Source organism: Dasypus novemcinctus, chromosome 30 (genome assembly GCF_030445035.2).
Source record: "Dasypus novemcinctus isolate mDasNov1 chromosome 30, mDasNov1.1.hap2, whole genome shotgun sequence".
NCBI classification, from domain to species: Eukaryota; Metazoa; Chordata; class Mammalia; order Cingulata; family Dasypodidae; genus Dasypus; species Dasypus novemcinctus.
Genome location: NC_080702.1, coordinates 11,693,496 through 11,719,704, shown reverse-complemented (window position 1 = coordinate 11,719,704; position 26,209 = coordinate 11,693,496). Strand labels below are relative to the sequence as shown.

At 39.6% G+C, this 26,209-nt stretch overlaps 1 long non-coding RNA gene across 1 annotated transcript; it reads right to left on the bottom strand.

The window, feature by feature from the left end:
* Positions 1-514: 514 nt before the first annotated feature.
* Positions 515-7,886, bottom strand: LOC131276942 (uncharacterized). Its single transcript, XR_009184154.1, has 2 exons — positions 7,726-7,886; positions 515-4,674 (listed from the first exon to the last, which is right to left on the bottom strand). It is a non-coding gene; the product is annotated as an uncharacterized lncRNA (long non-coding RNA).
* Positions 7,887-26,209: the final 18,323 nt, after the last annotated feature.

The following is a 26,209-nucleotide window of genomic DNA, read 5'->3' as shown; positions in this document are numbered from 1 at the left end:
TACAGCTGGACTTTAACTTTTTGCAACAAACTAGCAGTATTTGGGATTGCTGCACACCAGTGTTGTTACTTTAATTTATGATAAGAGGTTGTTTCCATGACACATACTCTTCCACAATAATCAAAACCACAATCGACCACATTGTACCCCCCTTTTTTTTTTGATATTATGCTGAAATATTGGTAACTTTACACACTCTCAAGCATCCATAGAAAACTTTCACTCAGACAACTTTAATTAACAGAGGGTTAAAGGAAAGAAAAAACTTGTTAATTTTATAACACTTTAAAACACCCTCTATTTGACTTATAACATATCAAATGAACTTAATTATTACTTTAATTTTTCTTTCAAGGTAAAAGAACAAATCTCTTATAATTAGTTTGGAATAAAAGGCTACTGCCCAGGATTAGGTTTTGAGAAAGCAGTTTTGAACGTTATGTTCCTTTAAGAGATAAAGCTTTCCTTCTTGGAATACCTAGGAAATGATAAGCACAAGAAACACAAGACAGACTTTCTTTGTATACTGACTGAGGATAAGAACTTTTACTAAAACACATTAATGGTGAGAGGCCTTGAGAAAGAACAAAAATTTTTAACTTTGCATCAGCATACTACCCGACATTAAAGCCTGTAAAATTTTATAGATAGACCCATTAAATTTTATTTAACTTTAACTGTAAAAATTCCTTTTCCACCAACTTTCTGCAGTTTCAGCATTCACTCAGGTTTCATCCTATATTCTACTCTTTCCAATAATTAATCATTTTATTTCAGGACAAAATCATTTTCTGTTTCTTAAATAATAAAAACAAATTCCATATAGCCTACATACAAAGTTATTAAGCAAACTTCTTATAATACTATGAACACTAAACAAGCTTGTTGAAATAATGAACTTTTCTTTAAATATTTAGTAGCATGCAATATTAGAAACAGTTTCCTAGAAGCAAGTTGGCAGGGGAGGCTGGTTGCTGCCAATCTTTCCTGTTATAAAATTACCTTTTATTATTATCATCAATTCAGTTTTATATATATTTAAGAATGACCTTTTGGAATTAGGCATTTAATACCTTAATGTAAACAATGTTTTATTAAACATTTTATTTATAACCATATAGACTATTGAAGACAAATTTTCTTTACAGAACACATTCCCTTACTTAAAGTTATCACAATACCTTTTACAGCTTGCCACATGCAAATTAAGTTTCAAGAGTTTATGAAAAATTAGCCATTCTACTTTAGGACAAAATACCCCTTTTTTGCAAAACTTATTACATTTCAGTTAGCATTTTGACAAACTTTTAACCAAATGTTCATTTAAGTTTTGCATCCTTCATATTATCCTGTGAAGAAAGATAAGTTATTTATTTCAATCTAGGCAAGAACCATTTTTTATGAAAAGGCATAGTAATTTTGTGAATTAAGACTCACAATTTTTATTATTGTAGATATCTTATTAACATTTAAACTTATGTATTAATATAATAAACTTAAGTATTAATATAAGTGCTTATTTAATTTTTGGCCATTTGAATAGAGCTCTTTTAAAAATTTCTAGCAATTTATATTTACCATCTGGAGGTATCACAATATATATTGACATTGAATGGACAGACAAACACAGAATAATTACAACACATTAACAGAAACATACAATTTATTTACAATTGACTCATAATTCTTTACTTTCTTGGTATAGCTGCTTTTAAATCTTCTGTTATATAGCACATCTTAGATTGTACCTTTCAAGATTTCTTCTGGAATTCATGTTGCCTGTAATATGCAAGCTTGTGCTTGGAAACATTTTTATTAGTTATCAGCAATCAGTTAAAATAACTTGAGCAGCAGTTAGGCAGACTATTAGCACACATTTTTGGATAATTACTGTTAAGACTATATTGAGACTTGAAGTTCTGGAGATAATTATTGATTTAAAACTGAAAATTCCTTTTAGACCTTGATAAAAATTTTGTACTCATTTTATTATCTTGGTTAAATTAAGCCCAATCAGAATTAGCATGGAAATAAAACAAAACACAAATGTTGCTACGTTTTTCTCTCATACCAGTGGATTAAATCACTAGCCCAGAGCTACATTGTTATGTAGATAGTAGGGAGCCCGACGAGTTGTGAAAGGGGTGAGCTTTTGCTGGAACAGAGTTGATTGCCTTATAAGCTTGTTTGGATTTTGGGGCTTGTGGCTGGCCTTGTTGATAGGCGGGGCCAATTTCAGAAGAAAGCCTGAAGTAACTAGACAAGTTCTCCTACTTTCTATAAGATCTAACTGCGTCCTGATAAGCCACATTTGCATTTACAAAGGCAAATTGCTTAACAAAGTCTGTTTCTGTGTTGGTATCGCCAAACAGTTTTTCTGCAGCTGTGCACAATTTGACTACAAACTTTGAAAAGGGTTATTCTGGCCCCTGCTTAATATTAGTGAGAGAGGAGGCAATAGGGATTAGGAACTCGTTTTCGAAAGAGATGAGGCTAACGGGTGAATGAGAATGTTCAGGGTTATTCTCTTTTGTACTTTCCCCACCCCGGTTTCTATTTTCCTTGTCTCAGCCACTACAACATGAGGCAGGGCGGGAAGGTGATTGTGATTTAAGGATAGTTTTTCCTTCCAGGACAGTTTTTCATTCCATAATAATATTTTTAATATCAGGGGGTTTATCGTCAAAGGAAATTAAGCTAAACGGTGAGTCTGGGCGTGAATGATGGGGTTGCGAGTGATGTTCAGATGTCTTACTGCAACCCGAAGGGGGTTGAGAACTTAATTTTAAAGCAGTCTCCCCTTCTGTAACTAAATTCTTTATATTTAGTTGGGGGGTGATTCCTAGTACATCTTGTACTAGCCGCCAGTAGCTAAAGGCGGTGACGGGGACCCTTTGAGGTCTAAAAGTTTTGTAATAATCAGTTAAACAATTGCCTACTCTGTTCCAACATTTTTCATCTATTGTGCCCTCCTTGGGAAACCATGGACAGGTTTGATAACAAACTTAAAGAACTCAGTTAAACTTTTCTTTTTAACCTTAACTCCTCGTGTCTTGAGTGCCTCCTTTACTCGGCAAAGAAATAATGAGTGTGAGGATTTTGCTTGTCCCATGATTACAAAGAAGTGAAGCGAAATAGAGTATTTCGCTTACCCGCTTGGCTACCGCCAATGATTGAAGGATTTACGGGTTGGTGCAGAGCTGTTCCCTTTCTGCCGCTGGGAGCCTTTCATCGGCTGATGTGCTGGGAGAACTCCCTTCCTGGGTGAAGCGACGTTCTATTCTCGATTACAGGGAATCGTTGGGCCCCACGCTGGGCGCCAAACTGCCCCGGCCTGCGGGACAGCAACAGAGACCCAAAACCTGCCGAGAAAGAATGGTGGGACAAGAGACACAAAGAATGACAGCAAGACAGGGTTCTGATCAAACTGCAACTTTATTAAAGGGGGCAAAGTACATATACCCTCCGGTGGGGGAGGAGCGGGGAGTGAGGTAGTAGAGGCTAAGGATTGGTTGTTGCTGTCACAGGGGTGGGAGGCAGACCTTAGTTTCGTGCCTTGCGCCTGCACACTATCTTATCAGCCTGGGCAGTGGCAGGAAGACAGAGAACAAAGAACTGAGGGGGGAGAAGAATGAGGAAGTAACAGGGCAGATTTGAGTTCTGCCATGATTTGGGACCCGCCATGTTGTGGTGAACTAATTACAGCTTACTCAAATAGGAAAGTTGGCTCCACTCCGGTGGCCGTGCTACTGGCTCTGCTAAATTCGGTGTGTGCTCATTTTTACTGCCCCCAACACTGCTATGATAATTATTCATCATTCTCCTTCCCAAGTCTGGTGTCTCTGGGTGAAGCTGACCCGGAGAGTGAGATTGAGCCTTGGAAGACCTCTAGTCAGATGCTAAGCACAAGCTCTGGCCTTGGAGCAGAATCTTACAAGGCCCCCCAGACACCTAAAGATTGGAGATTACACTCTCCTCAACACAGAGCACTGACTGCAGTATCAATAGAGGATCATGTGCATAAAGTACGTTGAGATTTTCAAAGAAGGAAAAGTAGAAAACATTTTGTCCCCTTTAAAAGAATAAAAAGAAAGGAACACAGTTCTTTGCATTCTAGGTAGAAAGTCATATAGTTTATGAAAAATGAAGGTCTGCAGTTTGCCTAAGAAATGACAGTAAGAACTGGGTCCCAGGCCCTCATTCTTTCTGGGTCAATTCAGAGTCAAGAGAAGGATGTCCTTAGCTGGGCCCACAATCTCAGGATATCACTCTCTCCCCCAAGTCTGCCATCCCATGAATCCCACGAATCACTCGCCTGCCATGCTCCACCACCTGCTCTTCCACTCCAATACCACATATGCATCTTATACTGACTCAGTCTGACTTGCTTCCTTTTCTATTGAACACTGGCCCAGAGAGCTCAACTCCACAGTTTCCCTTTGGATTAGAGCCTTCTGTTCTAACAATATCAGGTCTGGAGGACTCAGGTTTGCTCATTTCAGCCTTCTCCTGGAGGCAGTTACCTGACAAGAGCTTGTCTTTTCCACGTTCCCACACTGTGCTCCATAAAGTGTGTCTTTTCATCTTTCACAGGCCTCATCCTGGGCATACCACGAATGCTGTCATAAGGCATCAAGTGGCTTCTTTGGCCTTCACCATTTTCTTCAGGAGCCCCTTGATAGAACAAGGATAGTGGTTGTCCAGGTGGTGTTAGAGAAAGAAAAGGAGGAAGAAGTATTTCCAAGAAAATGCAGATGGAAATGTGGACTCAATTCTGAAAAAACTGTAGATTTGCCTGATATTGATGGGGACTTCCCAGGGCCCCCGCCCTTCCTGAGCACTGGCGATCAACCAGAGCAGTTGTATGAGGAAACCATCAAGGCTGGGGAGACCACTGTCTTCAGACCCAAATCAGGAGATTCCCCATGGGCCAGTGATTTTGCAGATTCCCAATTTATCGACGAATTGTTCAATATAAGGAATATATCACCTGGTGAATGCCCCACAATACTGAACCTAATGGGGGAGCAGGATGTAGGGAAATCACCTCTGAAAGTTTATCCTGATAGTGAGCCAAAGCTCCAACTAGAGGGAGAGCCACAGAGCCAGTCTCCTCCTGGCTGTGCTGCTGAAGGGTTCCCCAATTCATCTAGTTTGTCTTCTGAGGACTATGAGCCCTGGTTCCCAAATGTGTGTAGAGGAAACATGGCCAATTCCCAGGGCCCCTATATCCACCTAGAGGACAGAGGGAGCAACCTGGGCCTGCAGGAGCAAAGGGATTCTAAGGTTAAGACCTCTTGGATGGTTGAAGATGCCAGTTTAAACCTAAATTCAGGAAAAGCAGACCCCGAGGATTTCCCATTGGAAGAATACCCAGAAAGAGAGTCAGGGTCAGGACCCTCCCTTGATATAGAGATGATGGACGACCATTCTCAGGATGGGGGATCAACAGAGTGTCTGATGCCCCAATTCTTGCCCCAAAGGGGACAGGGACCTCAAGAAAGCAAACATCGGAAGAGGGTTAGCCATATGCTACAGTGGATTTGTCTAGGGAGAAAAAGAAATAGCCACCAAGCTGCACTGAAATCAACTAGGTCAGTGTTAGTCTCCCAGCAACAGCATCCAAGCCGTAGTTCTACCATTCCACCCATGGAGTTGATGACTCCCATCAGGGCCCACCAGCATGTACCAAGAGTGCAAGGTCCCCGAGACCACCGTCACCACTTCCCCTTGCTATGCTTCATGTCCTGTGTCTCCCCCACCGAATCATAAATCTTCTTCCCCGCCCCCAGTGACATACCACATTTTCTGTTCTAACTTAAAAAAAAAATCTTTAAAAATATATTTCTTTGTTCAAATAAGAGTGTCGTGTCTGTCTGCCACATTTGGGTTGAGGTTTAAGGTATTCCAATAGCTTGAGCTTAAATAAAGTAGTTTTAACACCTATTAGGTGCCTGTTTTGGCCTTTAAAAGAAGCCCGTGTCCATGGAAGGAATTTAATACTGACATTGCACATCCACTGCCACCAGGCAGTTCATTTTCATGTGCTCAGATATCTTACATTTAAAATATGTTTTCCTTACCTTTTCATTTTAAAAATTTCAAAAAGCATCCATTAAAATTTCTATGAATCTATAAAGTTCATAGAGATCCAATCCCAGTCCTGCCTCAGGAAGTTCCTCCCTATCCTCCCATTCTTCAGAAGGATGAGATGGATGGGGATACACAGGTTTACTAGAAACAGAAATTGCCATCCAGGAAGATGGGAGACCTGCAGCATCACATATCTCCAATGTGAGAAGGGGAAGTCTGGGGCTGCCTCAGTGCTGAGATCAGAAAGGTGGAAGTAATCTATGTCTATCTATTTATTGTGAGAAAAGAAGACACCTTCACCCAAGTCTCCTTTCTTTACTGATGAAGATGGGGGAGAAGGCCCTGCTTTCCACTTTTTTTGTTTAGCCTTAATGAAATGGAAAACATTCCACCACTTGTAATTCTTCTACCCCTGAACACACTCTAGAGCTATTGTATCTATGTGCGTACACAGGGAACAGCCAGGGAGTCTACTGTGGGACTTGTTTTCCTCTCAGCCCCAATGAAAAGTTCAATGATCGTGTAACCTCTCTCAAGCCCAGAGTCTGGGCAGGCAGGTCCATGAATGGTGATAACTGCACACACAGGTGTGGTGACCTTGGCTATTGACTGCTGCACACGGTAGCCCTAGGTAGTGGGTTGTGGGGACACAGAGAAATTTCCTTTCTCTGTTCTTTTTTCCTCTAAATGAAAGGGTATGTGATAGAAGGGAGTGGTTCAGAGGAATGAGCCTTTCAAATTGGGTTGAGAAGAGGAGAAGCTATTTATAAGCTTGGCCAAGACATCTCTTCACATATTCAAATGGTTCACAGGTTTGTTTATGGCCATACGATGAGAACTGGATTCAAAAGTGGAAATATGAAAACTGACCTCAGGCCTGGGTCAGGTGTCCCCACTGTTCCCTCAGCACAAGTCAACCCAGTTGTAGAGGAGTTCAGGGATGGGAACACTTTCTGAAACATTGTGGCTTTTATCATTTCACAAAATATATACTGTATTTGGTGGGGGGGTTGTGTATGATGTGCTCTGGGATGGATGGTGTAAAGTTGAAGAACAGACTATTAGCTTAGGGCAGTGAGTTTTAATTTAAATTTTAAAAAGTATTATTTTGGGGATGTGTGGTGCAGATGTGACATATTAAAACACTGTATAGTGTGGACTTAGTAAGGGGTCTGTGGTTTTCCCCTGACTGGCAAAGTGGTCCATGGAACCGCTGGCTTAGGGGATGTTTGAACTGGGCAATGATATCACCCATTGGGTGTACTCTATCTGGAGGGGAATTCCATCCCTATCAAGTCTTTGCCAGGATATGGCTTGATGACTTTTATTGTGGGTAAAGGAATTACTCAGTCATTCATCCTGGAAATGTTCACATTGCCCAAGGGAAAATGTGGCAGAGTGAGGAAAAATGTGGGTATGGTGGAAATCGAGGAAAGAGAATGAAGAATCCAAAAGAGCATTGAGATGTTAGAAGAAGGAGGCAGGTCCCTAATCTCCTAATCAAGGCTCTCCCCTTGTGATCTTGATGAGTACAGGGGAGTCATGACATATTTTTCCCAGGGCCAGCCTCAGCTCATGTCCACATGTGGGTCCTATAGCTTTTCCTCTGGATACAGTGGTTCTGGGACTTACCTTGGCACCAAAGTAACCAGGTCTCCATCTGTTTCATCTCCATGTCACCTGTGCTAAAGACATTAAAAGGCCAATTGGAGTTGCTGCTGGCAAAGAAGTTATGAAAGGGGTGGGAACCGCTAAGGAGGCAAATGTTTTGTGGGAAGGTCCCCATGAGTGGTTATGAGAGAAGCCACCAGACCTCCCTAACTTATCAGTGCTAAATTTTATGGTGATAGGTTGGCAAATTAGAGGCTAATGGGGTACATCCTGGCTTCACCCCAATGCCTCCACATGTCCCAGCTCCTGAAACATAAGTCTAGAAAAGTTGTTTATTCTAATAATTGAGTTTTATCTTATTTTTTGTTTCTAAAGCCCCCATGGGATCTAATCTAAGAAATCTAGAGGCTTGCCTCCTGAGTTTGTGACCTTGCCTTGGCTTTCCTGCCTTTTACTACAGACCCTCCTCTACTGGGGCCCTGTGTTATTTCCATTCCTAATTCCTGTACAAACTCTGGAGCTCTGTTACTAATAACAAAAATTATGATCGACTCATTACTGTTTTCTGAGTTCCTAATATATTGGGTTAGCAAGTAGTGGAAGTGGATTCCAGAGTCTGGATTCTCAAATGCAACCTCTGGCTATGATGTCTCAACATCCATGCTTTCTATTTTCTAGATAAAAAAGGAAAGGACAATAGCACATAATAAGCACCTGCTCTATTGTATGTACATGAAGTTTGAGAAAACTTTTCTTAACCACTGGATCACATGAATCCAAATTATTGGTTATTTAAAAATGTGAGGAACTGTATAATTTTCAGTAATTCAAAAATGATCTGAAACATAGATTAATATTAATCTAGCTAAAATGTTGCTTTCATACAGATACAATGATGGTTTTGTCTAAAAGCAGTGATAAACTGTTACTTTAGTCACTTTTCCAGATTAACATTATGGAGAATCATTTCCCCATCTAAAATAACTTGGCCATACAAGTGTCACACTCAAGAATCCTGTGCAATCAACTTTCTAGGTCCCACTTCAAGGCTGTCACACTGCTGCCTGTGCTTTTAAATTGCCATAAACAGGGGCGGGGCAAGATGGGGGCTGAGTGAGCTCACCTGATAATATCTCATGCATAGAAGCAGTTGGGCAGCGTTGGAGGCTCTTCGGGACTGGGGTGTTTTGGGATTTTTGCAGGACGGGAGGTGTCTGGACGTCGATTTGGTGGGAAGGTAACAGAGAAAATATGTCTATAAAATATACACGGATGTCCCGGCTCCGCGCAGAAATCTCCCTCCTTGGGTGGGCGGAGCTGCAGTGTTTTTGTTTTTTGTTTTTGGAGGCTCTGCGGTACTGGGGAATTCATAAGCCCCGGGTGGTCTGTTGGGGGGTTGATAGGACAGGAGGAGCTTGCAGAACGATTTGGGGAGACAAACGGGAGTTTTATTGTGAAGCGGGGGAATTTTTGATTGCGGACACAAACAGTAGTGCTTCCGCCTGGAGCCCCGCCCTCCCCCAGACCTGGCTGCCGATCTGCAGTGGACTTGGGTTGATAGCAATAAAGAGACACCACCGGGTCTGGCAGGGTGGGAGAAGTTTGGAAGCTGATTAGGGGAATATTTTGTGAAGTGTGGAAATTTTGGGTTTGGACTCTGTTGTTAGCATTTCTGGCTGGAGCCCCACCCCCAGGCCTGGCTATTGATCTGCATCATTAAATTGGCTGCAGTCTAGAGGTGACCCCAGGTGGCCATTCCGGGGGATCACAGGGTGGGAGGGGTCCTGAAGTCAATTGGTGATACATCCACAGAATAGACCCCAGTGAGTGAGTGAAATGGGGGGTACAGAACACAGGATAGAGCTTGCAGATGTGACCTCACCCATAGGACTGGCACCCAGCTGTGGGGATCCCTGAAGGCTGTGATGCACTGCGGTGCTCCCAGGCTCCCTGTTAACCGGACTTGAGGTTGCCAGGTCTGAGTCCCCTAAACCCCGGTGGCCCACACCCCAGAGACTCACACCTCTTGAGTCTTCAATATCTCAGATTTCCATCCCTGACTGCATCATGCCCTGAGGTCCATCTGAGGTCCTTGAATGTCCTAGCCCTCAACATTTGTGTTTTTTCTTTTTTGTTTTGTTTGTTCTGTTTTTATTTTTATTCTATTTTTTTATTTTTTTATTTTTTTAATGTTCTGATTGCTAACATTGCATTATCCCCTAGTCTTTTCTCCCAGTGTATCCCCCAAAATCTTTATTTTCAGTTATTTAGGTTTTTTTTTTATTGGTATTGTGGCTGTGGTGGTTGGTGTATATCTTTTTTCTCTTTTCCCTATCTGTTCCCCGTCCTTTACCCACCCCCTTTTTCTTTCTTCCTTTCTTCTATTTTTTCTCTCTCTCTTGTCCCTCATCTTCTTCTTATTTTATTTTATCTTAACTATATAATAGGTGCTACAGGGAACACCTCACATTTGCTGGGTTTCCTCATCCTCCACTGCCTCATTTCTGTGTGAACAGATTTTGGCTATCTACACTATCCCTTTTCCCCTACATCTTGATAGCCTCCATCATCTACTGTCTCTCCTATATTCCACCTCCTTTTCTTTAATCCACAAAGTGTCTAACTCTTAATTTCTAATACCTTTGTTTTGTTTTCTGTTATCCATTCTTGAAACAATTGCCTTTCTTTTCTCTTTCCCTCTCTCACGAAAAAAGTAGCTTTTTAATTCATACCATATTCCTCCCATATTCAGTCAACTACTTCATTATAGGTACTCTACCGACTACTATAACTCTGCACAATTTATATGAATCTAACCTCCATCCTCCCAGATCTCATATTGTTGCTTTGTTAATATATATCACCAATACTACTTTACACTTTTTCCTTGCTTACATAGTGGCCTTTCCCCAGCACTAATACTTTCCTTTAAAGTGAACGCAACCAGCAATAACAAATTAGAATAAGAAGAACAAAGTGACAAAGAGAAGATATAACACTCATGCAAAAACAAAAGCTAATTAATCTCCAAGACTAGACAAAGAAGCTAAGGAACTGATTAAACCCATCAAGATAAAATGATAACAAGACAGCAACAAAAAACTACAAACCAAACCAGTAATCAGGAAAACATGGCTGAATCCAATGAACAAACTAAAAATCAGGAAGGGGAGCAGAAATTTGCACAAGCAATGAAAGATCTCAGAACATTTATCACCGACAAATTTAATGAAGTAAAGGAAGAGGTTAACAACATGAAGACAACACTTGGAGGTGAAATTGCAGACATACACAAAAAGATAACAGATATGATGGGACTGAACACCACACTTCAAGAAATTAAAACTACACTTGCAGCAAATATCAGCAGACTAGAAGAGACAGAGCACAGAATTTGTGATGTGGAAGACAGTACATCAGAAATCAAACAGATAGTAGAATTAGTCGATAAAAAGATAGAAAAAATCCAGCTAGGATTTACAGACCTGAATGACAATGCAAACCACTCAAACATATATATTATATTTCCCTTTCAGAAGGAAAAGAGAAGGGAAAGGGGTCAGAAGGAGTGTTGCAGGAAATAATGGCTGAAAACTTCCCAAATCTACTGAAAGAGACAGATGTACATACCCAAGAAGCACAGTGCACCCCACTGGTCATAAACCCCAACAGGACCACCCCAAGACATATACTTGTCAAATTATCGAATGCACAAGACAAAGAGAAAATTCTAAAAGCAGCAAGAGAAAAGAAAAACATCACATAAAAGGGAAGCTCCGTAAGATTAAGTGCTGATTTCTCATCTGAAACCATGGAGGCAAGGAGGCAGTGGTATGATATAGTCAAGGTACTAAAGAAAAAAAATTTCTAACCAAAAATACTCTACCCAGCTAAACTAGCATTCAAAAATGATGGAGAGTTGAAAATATTCACAGATAAACAGGAACTGAAAGAGTATGCCAACAAGAAAACTCCCCTTCAAGAAATTCTAAAGGGAGTTCTGCAGGAAGAAAGGGAAAAAAAGGACAGGCAGAGTTGGAGGAGAGTGCAAGAGCAACAAAAAAGACAAAAATAGAAGGAAAAAAATGCAAACAAAATATGACAAACACAACTCCAATCAAAATATGGCTAACACAAATAATTCCTTGAAAGTAATAACACTGAATGTTAACGAATTAAACTCACCTATCAAAAGATTCAGACTGGGACACTGGATAAGGAAATATGATCCATCTATATGCTGTCTACAAGAGACACATCTTAGACCCAGAGAGTCATGGAGGTTGAAAGTGAATGGCTGAAAACAATCATACAAGCAAACAATAACCAAAAAAAGGCAGGAGTAGCTATATTAATATCACACAAAATAGACTTTAAATGCAAAATAATTGTGAGAGACCAAGAAGGATACTACATTTTAATGAAAGAGACCATCTGTCAAGAAGATCAAACAATCAAAAATATTTATGCTCCTAACAAGGGCGCCTCTAAATATGTAAGGCAAACACTGGAAAAACTAAGTGAAAATATAGATGCATCTACAATTATAGTGGGGGATTTTAATACACCACTATCAATTCTTGACAGAATATCTCAAAAGAGAATCACTAAAGAAGCAAAACATTTGAATAGCATATTAGAGGAGCTGGATCTAATGGACATATATAGATAATTACACCCAAACACAGCAGGATATCCATTTTTCTCAAGCGCACATGGATCATTCTCCAAGACAGACCATATGCTAGGCCATAAAGAAAGGCTTAATGAATTCAGAAAGATCGAAATCATACAAAACAATATCTCTGACCACAGTGGAGTAAAGCTGGAAATTTGCAAGGGACAGAGGCCCAGATTTCATACCACAATTTGGAAATTAAACAGCACACACTTAGGAAAATAGTGGGTCAAAGAAGAAATCTCAAAAGAAATCAATGACTACCTTGAAACAAATGATAATTATAACACAACGTACCAAAATTTATGGGATGCAGCAAAAGCAGTACTGAGAGGGAAATTTATAGCCATAAATTCATATATCAAAAAAGAAGAGCAAAAATTGAAGAACTAACTGCACATTTGAAGGAATTAGAAAAACAACAACAAAGTAACCCAACAGGAAGAAGAAGGAAGGAAATAACAAAGATAAGAGCAGAACTAAATGAAATAGAAAATAAGAAAGCACTTGAAAAAATAAACAACACCAAGAGCTGGTTTTTTGAGAAGATCAACAAAATTGACAAACCTTTAGTGAGACTAACAAAGAAAAAAAGAGAGAAGATGCAAATACACAAAATAAGAAATGAGAAAGGCGATATCACCACTGACCCCACAGAAATAAAGACTATCATAAGAGGACACTTTGAAAACCTATATTCCAACAAAAATGACAATTCAGAGGAAATGGACAAATTCCTAGAAACATATAAGCAGCCCATATTGATGAAAGAAGAAATTGATGATCTTAACAAACCAATCACAAGCAAAGAGAAAGAAGCAGTCATTAAAAACCTCCCAACTAAGAAGAGCCCAGGGCCAGACGGCTTCACAGGTGAATTCTACAAAACATTCCGGAAAGAACTAACAGCAATCCTGCTGAAACTCTTCCAAAAAATCGAATCAGAAGGAATATTGCCTAACTCCTTCTATGATGCCAACATTACCCTAGTACCAAAGCCAAAGAAAGACACCACAAGAAAGGAAAATTACAGACCAATTTCTCTAATGAACCTAGATGCAAAAATACTGAACAAAATACTTGCTAATCGTATTCAACAACACATTAAATGAATTATACACCACGACCAAGTGGGATTTATTCCAGGTATGTGAGGATGGTTCAACATAAGAAAATCAATCAATGTAATACACCATATCAACAGAATGAAGGAAAAAAATCACATGATTATATCTAGAGATGCAGAAAAAAGCATTTGACCATATACAGCACACTTTCTTGATAAAAACACTCCAAAAGATTGGAATACAAGGAAATTTTTTGAACATGAGAAAGAGTATATATGAAAAACCTACAGCAAACATTGTTTACAATGGAGAAATCCTAAAACCCTTCCCTCTAAACTCAAGAACAAGACAAGTATGCCCATTGTCTCCCCTTCTATTTAACATTGTCTTAGAAGTACCTGCTCAAGCACTGAGGCAAAAACCAGATATAAAAGGCATTCAAATTGGAAAGGAAGAAGTCAAAATTTCATTATTTGCAGAAGACATGCTCCTATACATAGAAAACCCTGAGAGATCTACAACAAAGCTTCTAGAACTCATAAATGAGTTTAGTAAAATCACAGGTTATAAGATCAATGCGCAATTTCTGTACACTAATAATGAGCAAGATCAGGAGGAAATCAAGAAACAAATACAATTCACAATAGTAAATAAAAAAATCAAATACTTAGGAATAAATTTAACTAAATAGGTAAAAACCTTATACACCAAGAACTATACAAGACTGTTCAAGGAAATCAAAGAAGACCTAAATAAATGGAAGAATATTCCTTGCTCATGGATAGGAAGACTGAATATTATTAAGATGTCTATCCTACCAAAACTGATCTACACATTCAATGCAATCCCAATAAAAATTAACATAGCCTTCTTTAAGGAACTAGAAAAACTAACTGTGAAATTTATTTGGAAAGGAAAGAGGCCCCGAATAACCAAAGACATATTGAAAAAGAAAAACGAAATAGGAGGAATCACACTTCCTGACTTCAAAACATACTACAAAGCTACAGTAGTGAAAACAGCATGGTATTGGCATAAGGACAGACACAGACCAATGGAATCGAATTGAAAGTGCTGATATAGGACCTCATATATATAGCCATATAATATTTGATAAAGCCTCCAAACCCTCTCAACTGGGAGAGAATGGCCTATTCAACAAATGGTGCCTGGAGAACTGGATAGCCATATGTAGAAGAATGAAAGAGGATTACCATCTCACATCTTATACAAAGATCAACTCAAGATGGATCAAAGACCTAAATATAAGAGCCAAAACCATAAATATCTTGGAAAGCAGTGTAGGGAAACATCTACAGGACCTTGTAATAGGAAATGGATTCAGGAATATCACACCAAAAGCACAAGCAGCAAAAGAACAAATACATAAATGGGACTTCCTCAAAATTAAAGCCTTCTGCACCTCAAAGGAGTTTGTCAAGAAAGTAAAATGGGAACCCACACAATGGGAGAAAATATTTGGCAACCATATATCTGATAACAGACTTATAACTTGCATATATAAAGAACTCCTATATCTTGAAAATCAAAAGATAAACAACATATTTAAAAAATGGGAAAAAGATTTAAACAGACACTTCTCCAAAGAAAACATACAAATGGCTAAAAAGCACATGAAAAAATGTTCCAAATCTCTAGCTATCAGGGAAATGCAAATCAAAACTACAATGAGATAACATCTTACTCCCATAAGATTGGCAGCTATGAAAAAACAGAAGAATACAAATGCTGGAGATGATGTGAAGAAAGGGGAAAACTCATCCACTGTTGGTCGGAATATAGAAGGATTCAACCATTCTGGAGGACAGTTTGGCGGTTCCTCGAAAAACTAACCATAGATTTGCCATATGACCCAGCAATACCACTGCTGGATATATACCCAGCAGAACTGAAAACAAGGACACAAACCAATATATGTACAACAATGTTCATAGCAGCATTGTTCACTATCGCCAAAAGTTGGAATCAACCCAAATGCCGATCAACATATGAGTGGATCAATAAAATGTGGTATATACATCCAATGGAATACTACTTGGCTTTAAGAACAAATACAGTAAAAACACACGTGATAACATGGATGAATCTTGAGAACCTTATGTTGAGTGAAGCAACCCAGGCATTGAAGTAAAAACACTACATGACCTCAATGATATGAAATAAGCAACCTGCCTCAGAGAGCTAGATACTGCAACATAGGCTTACAAGAAATCGGGGGGTGGAGGAAGGATGTGAGCCGACGTCTGCAGGGGTGGAATCTATGATGAGCTGGTGGTAGGTATGAGCACAAAGAAGAGATAAAATGGGGACAAGGGGTTGCCTTTGGGTGGGGCTTTGCGTGTTTGAGGGGGGCTGGGGATGGGTGGATGGGTAATATTTCCCAAAAATTTGGGGGCAGAGAGGGGCAACATATGAACATAGGAGAATGTCATGTGGTGGTTGAGAGAAAAATGCTGAGAAAATCGTATCAAAATATAATTAGGAGGGTTACCTGTTTAGGATGCTTGGAGGGGATGGTCTGATGCGGGACAGACTCCTGGGGAATGTCTGAATGCTCATTTTGCCAGGGTGGGTTGTACCATTGGGTAGAGACCCTAGTAGTGAGAGTTGGGGTGGACCCACATCCTGGGGAGGACTAATGCCATCAAATAGAACTGTATCTCTCGAGAGAAAGGGTGGCTCCCAGGGCACAAGGGCAGTTGAGCAAGTCAGGCCCTGAACACTGTTGCAAGTATCTCTGGACGTGACTCCTCAGGAAATGGAGACTGGCTGTCACTGTGGGCCCCAAGGGGAGAGGAAAATGGATGTTGAATGGATGGGACCAAGGTAAATGTGGGGGCAAGAGAGGAGTTTTGCAAGAGTATATGAGGATGAATATAAAACATGTCATATTACACCAAAAACATATAGGGGATGACAGACTAATAATGTAAACCATAATGTAAAACATAGGATAACTAGAAAATTTAGAAAACTGTATATCCTCAAGTATGGACCACATTGTAAGCACAGATGTCACCTTGTTTGAAAGCTATTGTTTTGGAGTCTGTACATCAGTTTCAGTAAATATGATATGAATAAGTTAAAAGATTATTGCTGTGGAAGGGAACAGGTTTTATGGTGGATGTGTGGGAGTACTGTATATTGTATATATGAATTACTGTGATCTGAGACTCTTGTGAAGAGAAGCTCAATAATTAGGAAAAAATAAAAGAAAAAGATAGGATGTAGAATTTTTCCAAATCAATACATACTCTAGATCTAACCTTTATTTTTTTTTTGAGCCTAATGTTATTTTATTGGCTTCTCCTGTATTTAGATTAAACATTCATTTTAAACAACAAATTATGTGTCTTATGCCCATTTAGTTCATGGTAAACTGATACATACAGTACTGAATCCTGGGTCACACATCACAGAGTAAACAGTATCTACTTGAAAAGGACCTTGTCTTTTCCATCCACACAGAGCCTGTAGTGTTCAGTCTCCCAAGGCACTCCTGCCTTGTCCTCTTTTTTTTTTATTTTTTTATTTTTTTATTTTTTATTGACTTTGTAATAATATTACATTAAAAATATATATGTGAGGTCCCATTCAACCCCACCCTCCCACCCCCCCCCTCTCCCCCCACCAACAACACTCGTTCCCATCATCATGACACATCCATTGGATTTGGTAAGTACATCTTTGGGCACCTCTGCACCTCATAGACAATGGTTCACATCATGGCCCACACTCTCCTCCATTCCATCCAGTGGGCCCTTTGAGGATTTACAATATCCGGTGATTACCTCTGAAGCACCATCCAGGGCAGCTCCATGTCCCAAAGACGCCTCCACCTCTCATCTCTTCCTGCCGTTCCCCATACCCATCGTCCACCATGTCCACTTTTCCCAATCCAATGCCACCTCCTCTATGTGGACATTGGATTGGTTGTGTCCATTGCACCTCTATGTCAAGAGGAGGCTCAGATTCCACATGGATGCTGGATGCAATCCTCCCATTTTCAGTTGTAATCACTCTAGGCTCCATGGTGTGGTGGTTGTCCTTCTTCAACTCCATCTTAGCTGAGTGTGGTAAGTCCAATAGATCAGATTGTAGGTGCTAGAGTCTGTTGAGGCTCAGGACCTGGCTATCACATTGTCAGTCCAGAGATTCAAATCCCCTAAATATATCTTAAACCCCAACATTAACTGCACCTCCAGCACATTAGCATGAAAGTCTTATGAAGGGAGATCCCATCTGAGTCCAGATTCATCACACATAAACACCATTTCCAAAGAGGGGCCATCTGCCCTGGTAGTTAACCCCATCGGCCATGACCATAACTCCCATGGGTCTCTTTAGCCCTCAAAGGAACCAATATCTGGGGGTTGTATCTGCTTTATCTGTCTCTCTGACTCTGCTCAGTTGTGCATGAGGGCAATCCTTCTGCCAGCCTCCAGACTCTTTTTTAGAAACTCGTAGCCATATAAACTCATTTCTCCTTTCCATTTCCCCCTTACTTTAGGTCAAACAGCATTTTAAAGTCATGGTATTTTATGTAGACATGGATATTCTGCTGTCTAGATCTAACCTTTAAACTCATCGCTATATTCCATTTTACTAGTAAGGGAACCTGACATTATATTGGGCTTCAATTTACAGGAAGTTTTGGATCACAGAGTGGTTCAACAATGGCAGCGGAGGAATACGGGTATGAGATGTTATTGACAGGTGATATATGGTTGACAGGGAGTTATACATGGCATATGTCCAGGGTGCATGGTAATATTTGGATATACTCATAGTGGAAACAATTAAAAACAACAGCTGGGGGGGTACTGGGTTCCTGGCTGGGGGTGCTCTGTCATGGTCCCTAGGGGAGCAGCAGCAGTCCCCCAGGTGCAACGGTAAGGACCAGGAAGGAATGAGGGTCCAACAGTGGGCTCCTGATACTAATGACTATGCTTGTGAGCCTATATGCCTGAAATAAGAACAAGGTCTAAAGCAGCAATGTGCCTGGGAGTTTCCTCCTGACAGCCTCCATGTTAGTCAAATGTGGCCAGTCTCGAAGCCAAACTCAGCATGTAGATGCAGTGCATTTCCCCCAGTGTGGGACATGACACCCAGGGATGAGCATCCCTGGCACCGAGGGATCACTACCAAATACCAGCTGAAGATGCAACTAGAAAATGAGCTTGAATTAAAGGTTCATCACGGATCAGCAGAATATCCCTGTCTACAAATAATAACATGACTTTAAAATGCTGTTCGACCTAATGTAAGGGGGAAATGGAAAAGAAAAATGAGTTTATATGGCTATGAGTCTCTAAGAAAGAGTCTGGAGGTTGTCAGAAGGATTGCACATCTGAGCAGAGTCTTAGAGACAGATAAAGTAGATACAACCCCAGGTATTGGTTCTTTTGAGGGCTAAAGAGACCCACGGGTTCTATGGTCATGGCAGATGGGGTTCACTGCCATGTCAGTTGGCCCTTCTTTGGAGCTGGTGTTTCTGCATAATGGAACTGGACTCAGATGGGATCTCTTTTCACAAGACTTTCATGCTACTTTACTGGAATTGTAGTTGGTGTTGGGGTTTAAGATATATTTAGGGGATTTGAATCTCTGGACTGACAATATGATAGCCAGGCCCTGAGCCTCAATAGACTTCAGCTCCTACACTCTGATTTATTGGACTTACCCCACTCAGCTAACATGGAGTTGAAGAATGTCAACCACCATACCATGGAGCCTAGAGTGCCTACAACTGAAAGCAGGACTGCATCCAGTATCCATGTGGAATCTAAGCCCCCTCTTGACATAGATGTGCAATGGACACAACCAATCCAATGTCCACAGAGAAAATGTGGCATTGGTGTTGGAAGGGTGACCATGGTGGCTGCTGGGTGTGGGGAATGGGAGGAAGAAATGAGATGTGGAGGCGTTTTCGGGACTTGGAGTTGTCCTGGGTGGTGCTTCACGGACAATTATGGGACATTGTAGATTCCCCCAGGTCCCACTGGATGGAATGTGGGAGAGTGTGGGCTATGATGTGGACCATTAACTATGAGGTACAGCCATTCCCAGAGATGTACTTACCAAATGCAATGGATGTGTCATGATGATGGGAGAGAGTGTTGCTGTGGGGGGAGTGGGGGGTGGGGGCGGTGGGGTTGAATGGGACTTCATATTTTTTGAGTGTAATATTTTTTAAAAAATGAATTAAAAAATAATAAATTGCCATAAGCAGATTGTACTTAATTATTAGCAATTAATATTCCACTATCTGTACACATAAAAGCAGAAATCTCCTTCTGTGTCAGAGATTATTTCAGAATCATTTCTTATACTGAGAAGCATTTTGAAGTTTGATGTAATCTATAAAAGATTAATTTTAAAAATAAAAGTAGAGTCATAGGTATAAAAAATTGGATTTTTTCATTGGAAATGAATGGGTAAATTTTATGTAACCCAAATGACAATATATACATTTCTATATCTCTCTCTTTACTCTTTGATCATACAGACTATTATTACTGTGGCTTAAAAATGGGAGTGAATAGGCATAGGGAATTGGAATAAGCTTAATTGGGTTATAACTTGCAATGTAAGTCCTAGGCAAAATTTCAGAATCCAGAGGTAAGTAGATCATTGTGAAAACAAGGCAGACTGAGAATTTTGGAATTGGGGGTAGTCAGCATCACTGCCACACAGGGAACGTAATATTCAAAACAAAGCAGGATAGTGGGGAATTTTCAAAGACCTTTCCCATCAGGAAGCATCAAGGCAGATTGGCCATAGAAAGAGACCTGTGATGGCAGAGGGGTCACGAAAGGCTGCAGGATGGGCTGCAACTAGACCACTGATTACTTCACTGGTGGTGGAGAGGTCCTCCAGGCAAGGGACACCTCTATGGGGAAAACTCTGAGGTGAGAATTAAGGCAGTATTTTTGGAACAACCAGGAAGTAAGACATACTGAATTAGTTTATTTAATAGAAGTAGGAAGATTACTAAGGTAGAAAATGTTTAATATGAGTGGGAAGATTACTGTTTTAGGAACTGACAAGCAGTAGTAGGGGCTCCTGCTCTGTTACTGTCTCTGAGAAATTGAACCAGTGACTGAATGTACTTCTGCATCATTTCTCCATGGATGAGAAGGTGATATTAGTTGTATGAACTTCAAGATGCAGTTCTGAAATTCAATCCAAATATAATCCCAGTTATTCTTTATATACAGAGTCAAGTATAGGCAGAAGACTCAAAATAACAGTTTTCAGGAGGCATTGGTAAACAGAGGAGAGGCAAGAAAAACAAAGACATCTTGAATATGGTGGTGTGAGGACAGGAAGCATGAAAAGAATGGACAGATATAACTGATGGAACAAAACCAGATGCTCTTTCATTTCTAAGTGCTATATTCCATGGGTAATTCCTATTTCTTCCAACATTAGATGAAGAATAAAATATTTAGAAAATTTACTAGGTTTTCTTGCCTTGGTATTCCTATGTTACTAAAGTTAGCAATTTTTCATTACTTTTTATCCATTTATGTGTTTATATTCAGTTCTACATGACAACTCAAAAGCCACCTAATCTGAGTGGCCTTGCCAGACCACCCTTTCCTGCACAGGGCATCCGTTGTCATTCTATGGCCTTCTCCTCTGCATTTTTTTGCTTCATAAATCAGGGCACCAACTGAAAGATAAATATAAACTCTAAATACTAACTCACTAAAATATTAACTTTAAGGGCCAAAATTAAAATTAAAATTGGTGACTTGAACATTTAAAATATATTTTTTAAGATTTATTTCTTTATCCTCCCTCCCCTCCCCCTTCCTCCCCTCCCCCTTTCCTCCCCCTCTCCCTCCCCACCCCACCCTGCTATTTTTGCTGCCTGTCCATTCACTGTGTGATCTTCTGTATCTATTTCTCTTTTTGTCATCTTTTCTCATTTCTTCTCTAGGATTCAATCCTGGGGACCTCTGATGTGGAGGGAGTTTCCCTGAGTCTCCCTGTCAGCTGCACCATCTCAGTTCCTGGTCTCTGTTGCTCTTCACCTTGACCCTCCCCTTCATCTCTCTTTTGTTGCATCATCATCTTGCTACGTGACTCACTTGCATGGGCACTGGCTCATTTTGTGGACACTCAGCTCACCGCATGGGCACTGACTTGCCCCACAGGCACTGGCTCACCACACAGATACTCGTGCAGGCACTTGGCTTGTCATGCATGCACTCAGCTTGCTGTGCAGGCACGTGCATGGTAACGTGTGTGGGCACTCAGCTTGCTGTGCAGACACTGGCTCACCACGCAGGCATGCTTTCTCTTTGTTTGCACCAGGAGGCCCCAGGGATGGAAGCCAGGTCCTCCCATATGGTAAGGCAGAAGCCCTATCACTTGAGTCACATCGGCTTCTCTCAAAATATGTTTTAATGATTTGAAGCATGTAAAATGTTCCTATGTTAATAAAGAAGAAAATTTCCTCCAATTAATGTCCTGAACAGGAAATATTAAAAAACAAACATGCACTAGAGACTGAAAGATTGTGCTTTTTGACACTCTCCTCACTTTTTGTGGATGATAAGTTAAGATTTTGCTATCATGTGGAACAAAACTGCCTGAAATCACATATTTTTCTTTCCTTTTTTGAGTTGGTATTAGCTGTGTACTTGCCTATCCAGTTTTCCACTCTCTTGACTTTGTTTTCTTATAAAATCTTAATGTGCTTCTCTGCAGTGTTCCCAGGTGTAATTTGATGCAGTCTCATTTTGCTTATTTTTCATACAGAATAAATAATTCTATCTTCATGGTCTGTATCTCTCCCTTCCTTTTTCTCTCCAGTTCTATCTCTCTCCACCTTTTATTATCAGCTAGAAATCCATGCCATCTATACCATTTATGTGAAGCAATAAAGTAATACACATTTTTTTGTGATAACCTTCATATGGCAAGATCCCGAGTGCCTTCAGAATCATCAGTGCATGATATTCTAACAAAACTTTGAGAATTTATACTTCAATAAATACTGTGATAACTTGCAACTAAAATTGGGAGTCCTGATCCCATTGCCATATTAGATAATAGAGTTTAAGGTATGCAAGTTTATTTATCTTTTACCACAGACTGCATTTGGATTCTGTTGATGACACGGATTAATCAAATCACTAATACTGTAGAACGTTGGACAGCACATAGGGTACTAAAAGATTGAGTTTTTTTAAACTATTAATGATAATTATTGTTTTAGCTAACATTATTGTCCTAGGCCTGAAGTTGAGTGCTTTAGTATGCACTTGCTCATTTCATTCTAACAGCAATCCTATGAAACAGATACCAGTATAAATCTCATTGCACAGAGAGGAAATGGAATACATGGAGAGCTTTTTAAAAATTCTCAAGACCATAGAACTAGAGTGAGATGGATCTAGGACTTGACACTACCCCAGTTTGACTCTAAAGTCTATCCTCCTAACTTTATCCTTGTTATCATTTGGTTGTATCTATTTTATCTACTGATCTGTTCATCTCTCTGTGAACCATTTGCAAGTAAATTGCAGACATCAAACCACCTCACCTTTAAATACTTTAGTTTGCATATTCTAAAATAAGAATATTTCCCCACACCTAAGAAAACCAACAATAACTTTCTAATTCTCTAATCTTATCTAAATGCTGACAAAATTAAAATTTCTTCTTTAGTTTCATTTAATCCAGACTAGTCCCCCACTTTTTCCTTTATATTTTTGAAAATGATATTGAATTATGAGAAGACCTGGCCAGTTGTCTTTCAGAAATTCCCCTTCTTGTATTGGTCTTATTGTTCTGCCATGTCATTAACTTGTTTTCTATGCCATGTGTTTTTAGTAAACCAAAAGATTAATCTGAAGGTTTGCCTAGATTGGGGTTGCAATTATTGAAAAGAATACTTCATAAGAAATATTGAATTTCATGCTGTCACTACCGTATTGTCTCAGTATATATGATGCTACCTATGATCATTTGGTTAAAGTGGTGACCACTTCATTGAAGCCCATTTTTGGTTTATGATTTTTTCCTAACTAAAAAATAATCTGTAGGATGATACTGTGGCAAGATATAAATAGTGTATTCCCCAGTAATGTTTGGGTGATCACAATAATCCTTGCCTGATTCAATTATTACTCTGGAGCTGCAAAGTATATATTTCTAGCATATCATATTTCTATCATTCCTTTCATATTTCTTGCATTACTCTTTAAAGGAGTGTCCATGATTAATTTGTGATGTTTACCACATGAGCAGGAGGAGTAAATGGTGAAATGTGATTTTTTGGTTTCATTTCTGATGTAAATATATTCTCTTTCAAATTTCAGAATTTAATGTTTAAAATGGCTTAATTTTCATTCAATGTGTTGAACAGCTGCCATATACTCACTAATCTCTGTTTTATACATAACTGATAAGTTATGATTGCCTATATCACATTATTAAGTTTTACTGATGAAACCTTAAATAAGTCTTCCAGGTATTTCATATAAGTGAGTTCATATAATATTTATCTTTTTGAGTTTGTGAATGTAATTAATACCACTGAGTTGTGTACTTGAAATTGTTAAAATGGGAAACTTTGAGTTGTATATATATTACTATGATAAAAAGTTTAAAAAAAACTGCCAGTGGTTTTTACCAATTTATAAATCTGGAAAATTTCATTTTATTATTGGCATAATTTCCAAGAGTTTCATGACTGCTATCTGATTTAATTCTTTAATGATTATATGAGATTGCATTGACTACTGGTGAAAAAAGATTGAGTAAACTCAGTCAGACAATGCATAACTTAATACATGGTTAATCCAGCACTGAACCCTAAGTCTTCAGAGTTTTTAAAAAGTTTTCCACCCTAGCATATAGGTTCTACACAAGTTCCATAGACTTGAATATATGTCCTAGAGCTGCAGGTCAACATCAGAGTTGTGCCAGGTACTATGAGCTGGAATTGATAGGCTGGTTGTTGGTTCATATTTACCAATAGCTTAGATGTGGTTAGAATCATGTAGGTGACCAGATGGCAGCATCTTTGTCTTATAGCTGATACGGTATCAACTTCCCTTATCTCCATTTAAAAATTATGGAATAGTATAGAAAATACACACATATATTTAAACTTTATAAATGTTCATACTAAAAATTATGATATGGGAATTGGCTGTGCCTCAATCAGCTGGGCTCCCATCTACCATATGGGAGGTCCTGGGTTCCCATCCCAGGGCCTCAGTGGAAGGCAGGCTCACCTGCATGCTGCAGAGTGCCACCAGCCTGGGCACTGTGGAGTGCCACCCAGCTCACAAGCACTGCAGAGAGCCAACTCAGCAAGGTGATGCAACAAAAAGGGAGAAAAGCAAAAATGCACAAAAGAGTGCAGTGAAAGGACACAGAGAGCAGACAGCAAATGAGCCACAAGGGGGGGATAAATAAAAATAAATACAGACACAGAAGAACGCCCAACAAATGAACACAGAGAGGAGACGGTATGCAAAAAAAGAGCCATAAGGGAGGGGAATTTTAAAAAAGTGTGTTATGATTAACCATAGGAGTTACATTTCACTATTTCATACAATCACAAAAATATGAAATAACCAGAATGCACAAGAAATTATGACACATTCATAAGTTTATATTACACAGCATTATAAATAAAGTTGTAAAAATATATAAAGCTTTGTAAAGCAAATTAACTTTATCTACTCAAGCTGAAAAATATTTATACCATATGTGGTAAGTTGATTAATGACTTCCCAAAGATGTCCATATTCCAATTCCTAGAATTTGTGGATATATTAGATTACATGATATAGAGGAATTAAAGTAGCCAATAGAAATATGGCTGCTAATTAACCTTAAGATAGGGAGATTATTCTAGGTTATTTGGGTGAACACAGTGGATGTAGCAAGGGCTGTTGAAGATGGAAGAGGGAAGCAAGAAGGTCAGTGTGAGAGTATTAGGATATGAGAAAGAGTTAATCAGTTAGAGCTGGTTTTCGAAGTTGGAAGAGGACTGTTTTAGTCAGCCAAAGGGGTGTTGATGCAAAATACCAGAAATTGGTTGGCTTTCATAAAGGGTATTTATTTTGGGGTAGAAGCTTACAGTTACCAGGCCATAAAGTTTAAATTACTTCCCTTACCAAAGTCTTTTGCCACGTGTTAGAGTAAGATGGCTGCCCACGTCTGCCACGGTTTGGGCTTAGGTTCCTCTCTTCATGGGACTTGCTTCTCTCTGGCTGAGGGTTCCTCTCTTCATGGGGCTGCATATCTCTCTGGACTTAGTTGCTGTGCTCACTCCACAAGGCCAGCTGTAGACTATCAGACAAATGGCTCCATCTCTCTGCCCAGTGCTTCTGCCATGTGTCAGGAGCCGTCTCTTTTCCTCTGTGTTCATCTCCTGTGTGTACACTTCCTGGGCTCCAGCTCCAATTTCCAACATCAAAATTCCAACACCTAAAAATCCAACATGAAAATCCCCAACTCTGTCCTTTGCCATGTCTTTTATCTGTGAGTCCCCACCTACCAACACCTTACTGATGTGGCTCAAGAGAAGCAGTAATCATAATTTAATCATGCCCAGGTACAGACCAGTTTACAAACAAAATCCAGTATGTAATTTTGGAATTCATAGCTATATCAAACTGCTACAGGGACTCTAGCCAAGGAATGCGGGCAGTCTATAGAAACTGGAAAGAGCAAGGAAATGGATGTTCCCCTAGAGCCTCCAGAA